Below are 6820 nucleotides of genomic sequence, written 5' to 3' on the forward strand. Positions count from 1 at the left end.
GGTGGCGTGCTTTCCCACTTTCTCTCCCTCTTTCTCTGTCTCTCTCTAGTCAAATTAAAATAAATGAATGAATAAATAAAATTTTTTAAAAAGAGAGAGAGAGAGAGAGTACATGTGTGAGAGAGAGCAGGAGATGGAAAAACCCCAAAGCACAGAGCAAGGTGGAGGAAACCAAATGGTAGTCTGGTGGGCCTTGTGTAATCTACCCAGTACATCCTCACTGATCTCAGCCTCCCCCTTTCCTTCCATCTTCCCTTGAACCACACTGGCACTGGCCTTCTTATCATATAAAACACCCTTATGCTTACTTCTCTCTTAGGATCTGTTTCGGCTACCCCCTCTACCTGGAACAGTTTATATATTTATATATATAAAAAATATATGTGTATGTATATATACACATATATACATATTATATATATGTATATTTAATGTCTTTTTCATTTTTTAAAGAATTATTTTATTCAACTTTATTTTTCATTTTTATTTTTGAGAGGTTTTTGCTTCTTCTTCTTCTTTTTTTTTTTTTTTTTTTTTTTAGAGAGGTTTTTGCTATAGGGTGCTCGCCAGACTGACAGAGACAGAAAGTGAGAAATCACCCCCCCAGGGGGGATGGCCACACCGCAATCCCTTCTCCTCCGTTCTCCTCTCGGGATCTTGGGCACGCATGCACACGTGCCCGGTGTGAGTTTTAAGCCACCAGGTCCGGGACTTGAACCACAGTCAACTACATGGGAGTCCAGCAACATATCCATTACGCTATCTGCTGGTCCCTAAAATTGTGTTTCTTTCAGTAGTCAAATTTTATTTAAAATCTGATGCATAATAATAAAAAAAAACATAAATAGAAATATGGGGGGGGGAGCCTAAGGATTTGTATGTCAGGATATATTCTCAGGAATGAACACTAGATGGCAGTTTTTGGATAAGATTTTCTGAGTGTGAACCATTTTTCCCCTCCTGACAAAACCCAAGCTATGTCTTTTTCTAAATGTAGACTCTTTCTTTCCCAGGTATCCCCCTTCCCCAGGGACCCTCCCACTGGCCCCTGTCATGGTAACTGGGAGCTGAGATACTAAAGTTGCCAGTATTTAATCTAGAAAATGGAGTACCTGTGAAAGCTTTGGGGGAGATGATTAAATTTATAAAAGAAAAGCACACAAAAAGTCTAGCCTACAAGGCTCTCCCTTTATTATTATTTATTTTTTTCCCTAAAGGGTATATGCTCTCATCAGAGACAGAGACAGAGACAGAGACAGAGACAGAGACAGAGACAGAGACAGAGACAGAGACAGAGACAGAGACAGAGAGAGAGAGAAAGCATCCTCCAGTGAGGCATGCTGAATGAAGTCCCTTCTCTTTCATGTCTCCATCCTGTTGGGATTTCGAGCATGCACACCTGCTTGCCCAATGTATTTCTTCAGTTTCTGGGGCCAAGATTCAAACCATGTAGTTGGCAACATGAGATCCAGCTGCTTTAACCGCCAGACCACTGAGCTGGCCTTGAAATTTGTTTTCATACTTTTTTTGTTTATTTCTTTCATGAGAGAGATGGAAAGAAGGGGACATCCTCAACAAGGTGTTCACACCACAATCAACTTCCCAGATCATGTGTGTCCCGAGTACTTAGTGAGGCCTTGGGATTCAAACTGAGGATTTTTCCCGTGAAAACCCAGTAACATCACCACTGTGCCACTTCTGGTCCCCATTCTATGGAATATTACACAGCTGAGCAAAAAGAATGACATTATTTGCTCACATGTATTTCAAAAATGTCTAAATGAAAAGAGCAAGATACAGAACATTGCATACATATACTGTGTTACTTTAGTATTAAAGAAAGTAGCAAAATAAGTGTATTTAAACTTTGGGTATAGATAATGAAACTCCAACTGGTTGGCCTGTGGACTGGGATACATTGGAAATAGGACAAATAGGTTATAGAGGTATGGGACAGATTTTTCACTATACACATGTTTTTAACACTTCAATTTCTAAATCATATTAAAAATCATTTACCAAACTTAGGTTTAAAAAGGGGAATTTTTTTTTTTGACAGTTGGTGGTGTGGTAGTTAAGGCAGCTGGATCCTACACAGCTGTTTGCATAGTTCAAGTCCTGGACCTGGTGGCTTGAAAAATATGCCTGGTGCATGTGCATATGTGCCCAAAATCCCAAGAGAAGAATAGAGAAGGGATTACAGTGTGGCCATTCCACCATAGGATGCTTTTTTTCACTTTCCGTCTTTCTGTCTCTCTAGGGAGCACATGCACCCTGTGGCAATTTATTTTTCCCCATAGGGTGCATGTGCTTGCCAGAGAAGATAGAGGGAAAATGAGATATCACCCCCTGGGGGAATGGCAATGCCACAATCCCTTCTCCTTCATCCTTCATTTTTGTCTTGGGACTCTGTGTATACAAGCACACCTCTCTGGTGTGATCCTCAAGCTGCGAGGTCTGGGACTCAAACTGTGGTCATTCATATAGGAGTTCAATGTCTCAACCACCACACCACCTGCTGACTCCCCAAAAAAGAGATTTTTAAAAATAAATTATGGGCTTGCCCTGTGGCCTAGTGCTTAAGGAGTTAGATCCTAAATGGCCCACCATGGTTCAAGTTTTGGCCCTGCAAAACACATTCGGTAGATGTGATATCTATCCCAGCAGGATAGAGAAATGAAGATTGATCATGGCATGATCATGTCCACGGGAGGGGGGGGTTTCTCTCTCTCTCTCTCTCTTTCTGTCAAGTGCCCTCTGGCAATTAAAAATGGAAGAAATCACTAAGGCTCTTATCTTTAGTAATAGAAGGTTTGAGAGAAAAGAGTTAAATTTGCTTAACTATTAAGAAAAAACAAAAAGTCCATTTATAGTAACTTTTTCAAAAATAATTATCTTTTTTTTTTGGAGTGTTTTTGCTATAAGGGCGCGTGCACTCACCAGAAAGACAGAGAGAGAAAGAGAGATAGAAAGTGAGAAATCACCCCCCCCCAGGGGGGATGGCCACATCGCAATCCCTTCTCCATTCTCCTCTTGGGATCTTGGGCACGCATGCACGCGCGCCCGGAGTGAGTTTAAGCCACTGGGTCTGGGACTCAAACCACAGTCAACTACATGGGAGTTTAGCAACATAGCCATTACGCTAACTGCTGGTCCCTCAAAAATAACTATTTTACTTAACTTTATTTATTTATTTAAATTTGACCAGAGAGGGACAGAGTAAGAGAGAGAAGGAAAGTGAGAAAGCAAGCCGCCAGGTCTGGAACTTGAACCACAGTTAACCATGTGGAAGTACAATGCCCTTAACCACTATACCACCTGCTGATCCCTATAATAACTCTTGATAATGTGGTCAAGTGCATAGAATGCTTTATTCTGTGGTATAGTGAAATAACTGTCTTGAACTGCTGATGTAAGAACAGCATTTGCAGGCTACCAACATCTGCACTGCTCAGATAAACCATGTTTGACCACTAAACCTCAAATATTAATAGATGGGTCACTCATCATTCAGTCATTCGGTTAATAAAAACATTGCACCATGTGCCAACTGGTTCACAAAAGTGTCTTCAACAAACGAAATGTAAATAAAAGACAAACAGCTATTCATTTTTAATTACTTTTTCCTGGCATTTGAAATGATCAGAAAAACTAGTCTGTATTGCTAATAAAGAAATTCTGTTGTTGCAGGTCTGAAGTGGAGAGAACTTTGCTTTGAAATGGTCTTCCTGAAGCTAATAAAAACACTCTGTTCGTGTAAGGGTCCGATTTGAGTTGTAAGGAATGATAAACTAGGGCCAGCAGGTGGCATGGTGGATCCATTCCCAAACCTAAGCTTGAAAATGTCTACAGATCAATGTGTGTGTGTGTGTGTGTGTAAATATATAAGGCAAATCTACTACCAAAGGGAAATATTTTTAAGATCGTAAAGTATGTGTTTCAACAGAGCAGCTGGAGAAGATGTCACACGTCTTGAGAGTAGAGCCGCGATGCGGAATACACTGGAAAGCGTCTAGAGACGCTTGCATTGGAATGGTGATGGTAATCAAGGACATGAAAGAACACAGCCGAAGATCAGAAATTTCGAGGTCAAGCGATTTATTGATATATTTCATATGCCCGTAGGGACCACGGGGCAGATCCAGTAGAGGCGCACAAGTTCAGCTTTGACAGCTTGGGGGAGGACGCAGGGGATACCCGGCAGAATCACTGAAGGAAGTGGTGTAGGCTCAGAAACCCCGGAGCGGAGGAAAGGGATGTTGCGGTTCTCCGGACGATGAGATTACGCTCCCGCGACAGCGAGGGCGTCTGGCACAGACGGCCCATCCCAGGAAAGCCCAGGGAGAGACGACGACAGTGACACGTCCTCTCTGCGCGCCCCCGGCAGGCGCGCTCCCCGATCTAGCTCTGCTCCCGCGAGAGCGCGAGTGCGGGACCAAACTCCCCAGGCGCGCTCCCGGGCCCGCTCACACTACCTCCCAACCTCGGGGGACGATCGCGATTCGCGGATGAGAACGAAAACCGCTTCAGCCTGACGGGCAATAACCGTACCATGTTCTTCCCCAGGGCCAAGATCGCACATGCAGGCTCACGTTCCCGCCCGGGGAGGAGGAAGTGGGGCGACTGTGATTCAGATCACTCCTTTGGAGCGGCAGCTGCGTGCTGCGCATGCGCGGAAGGCCGCGGATCCGGGCGCGTGGGAGGCTGGGCGACAACAGAAGCTCGTCCTACGGAACCCGGTACTCCTCTGCGCAAGGTCGCGCGCTCCGCGGCGGTCACGTGATGGCTGATCCGGCGGCCTGCCACGTGACCTGCTCGGTGGACTGGAGCGGTGAGCGACTGAGTAGCAGCGAGTCACGTGAACTTTTGGCAGCCTCCGGGCCGCATCAGGTTCCTCCGTCAAGTTCCGTTCCCTTTAGCAGTACCTAAACTTCCCGTGCTTCGCTTTTCCGGGATGGGAAACCCCTTCCTTCTACCCCCCCCCGCCTCAGCCCCTTTCATAAAGGGAGAGAAGAGCAGGCGGAAGGAACGGCTGTGTAGCGCGCTGTCATCCAGCCTACACGGACGAGCTCAGACCTGAACGCCCCCACATGTGGCCCACAATGCAGGAGGCTCCGTGGCGGTCCTGTGAGGGGACTCGGCCAGGCGAGGACGTCAGAACGCAGCTTCTGGGGACGCGACACTGGGCGCCCGGCCGGACGGAGGTGATTCACCCCTGTCCAGCACTGATGTGTGTTGTTTGGGTTGCTCTGTCGCCTGAGTCCTCTGCAGTCAGCTTCCCGGAATGAAGTCCAGGTGCAGAAACTAGAAAACCTAAATCGTCTAAAAAGAAATTGAAAGACTAGTCCAGAGTCTTGGCAAAGAGGAGACTCCGGGCCGCCATGACTTCCCTGGCAGGTTCAACCAAATAGTAAAGAACACATACTTAAAATTTTTTTTAAGTTTTTTTTTTTTCTTTCGTTTTTGCTGTAGAATACGTTCACTCGCTACATAGAGACAAAAACAGTGAAAGGAAAAGTGAAAAATCACCCCCTCCCCCACCTCCGCAGGGGGATGGACGCTCAACAATCCCTTTTCCATTTTCCTCCTGAGATTTTGTGCATGTACCTGGCATGAGTTTTAAGCCACCACTTCCAGGAGAACTAGGGTGGGCATATGGGAGTCCTGCCTTCTTAACCACCATGCCACCTGCTGGCCTACTCATAATTACAGTCTTAAACACTTCCAGAGGAAAAGGAGGTGGCATATCCAAAAGCAGTTAACACTTCAACTTTTTATGAAGTTTAGTATAATTCTGGTGGGAAAACTTGACAAGGACAGCAAATTGAAGGATGATTGTATGCCAGTTTTGCTCATGAATGGGAATGTAACAATCTAAACATGAAGTATTTCAGAAATCTAGTATTACATAAGAAGTAATGCATAATGAGAAAGTAAAGTTTTGCTTTTTGAGAGATTTTTGCTATAAGGTGCATGCATTCTCTGGAGAGAGAAAAAGAGACAGAGACAGAAAGTGAGTAATCACCTCCAGGGAGAATGACCAAATCATAATCCCTTCTCCTCCATTCTCTTCCCAGGATTTTGGTCATGCACACACACATGGCCTGGCATGTGTTTTAATTCACTGGGTCTGGGACTCAAACCATGGTCAACTAGGTGGGAGTCCAGAGACGTAACAATTATGCCATCTGCTGGTCCCAATTACTGAATAAAATATGATCATCTCAATAAATGTAGAAAAAAACAAATTCAACATATTCATGATAAACACTCATGGAAAACAAGGAGTAGAAGAGAAATTAGTCTGATACAGGGTATCTGCAATAAAGCCATACACCAGATATCCTGCCTAACGGTATAGGATTGAAAGCTTTCCCTTTTGTACAACGTTCTGGTGAAGAACGGGGGCCTTTGACTCCAGAGTATTTCCCAGTCAGGATTTTCCCATTCTGTGTATATGGACCATTTCAATATATTCCTCTGTCCACTGTATTTCCTTCTAATTGGTAATTAGATTGTTATATTTCTTTACCAAAGTAATTGTAGTTGTTGTGTAATCTGTATCATGATAATACCAATGTTTTTTTTTTCCAAATTCCTTTCTGCCACTTGACATTTATGTTGTATATCATTCACGGTGTCTTGGTTCCTTGTATGTTTGCTCTTCATCCTTGAAAAAGTATTTGTGAGAAAAAAACACTATTTGTGGCTTCTTAGAGGATTTTTGTTTGCTTCTGCTAGCTGCCTTAGAACCTTCTCTGTCTCATGGGTTGATGTTTTCTTTTTTCTTTTTTTTGTTTGTTTTCAATTGCCAGAAGAT

At 44.1% G+C, this 6820-nt stretch overlaps 1 long non-coding RNA gene across 1 annotated transcript; it reads left to right on the forward strand.

The window, feature by feature from the left end:
- Window positions 1-3692: 3692 nt before the first annotated feature.
- LOC102488755 (uncharacterized) lies at window positions 3693-5452 on the forward strand. Its single transcript, XR_333979.3, has 3 exons — window positions 3693-3756; window positions 3947-4088; window positions 4567-5452. It is a non-coding gene; the product is annotated as an uncharacterized LOC102488755 (long non-coding RNA).
- The last annotated feature ends 1368 nt before the right edge of the window (window positions 5453-6820 follow it).

This window comes from Tupaia chinensis, unplaced genomic scaffold (assembly GCF_000334495.1).
Source record: "Tupaia chinensis unplaced genomic scaffold, TupChi_1.0 Scaffold000121_1, whole genome shotgun sequence".
Classification (NCBI taxonomy): domain Eukaryota; kingdom Metazoa; phylum Chordata; class Mammalia; order Scandentia; family Tupaiidae; genus Tupaia; species Tupaia belangeri.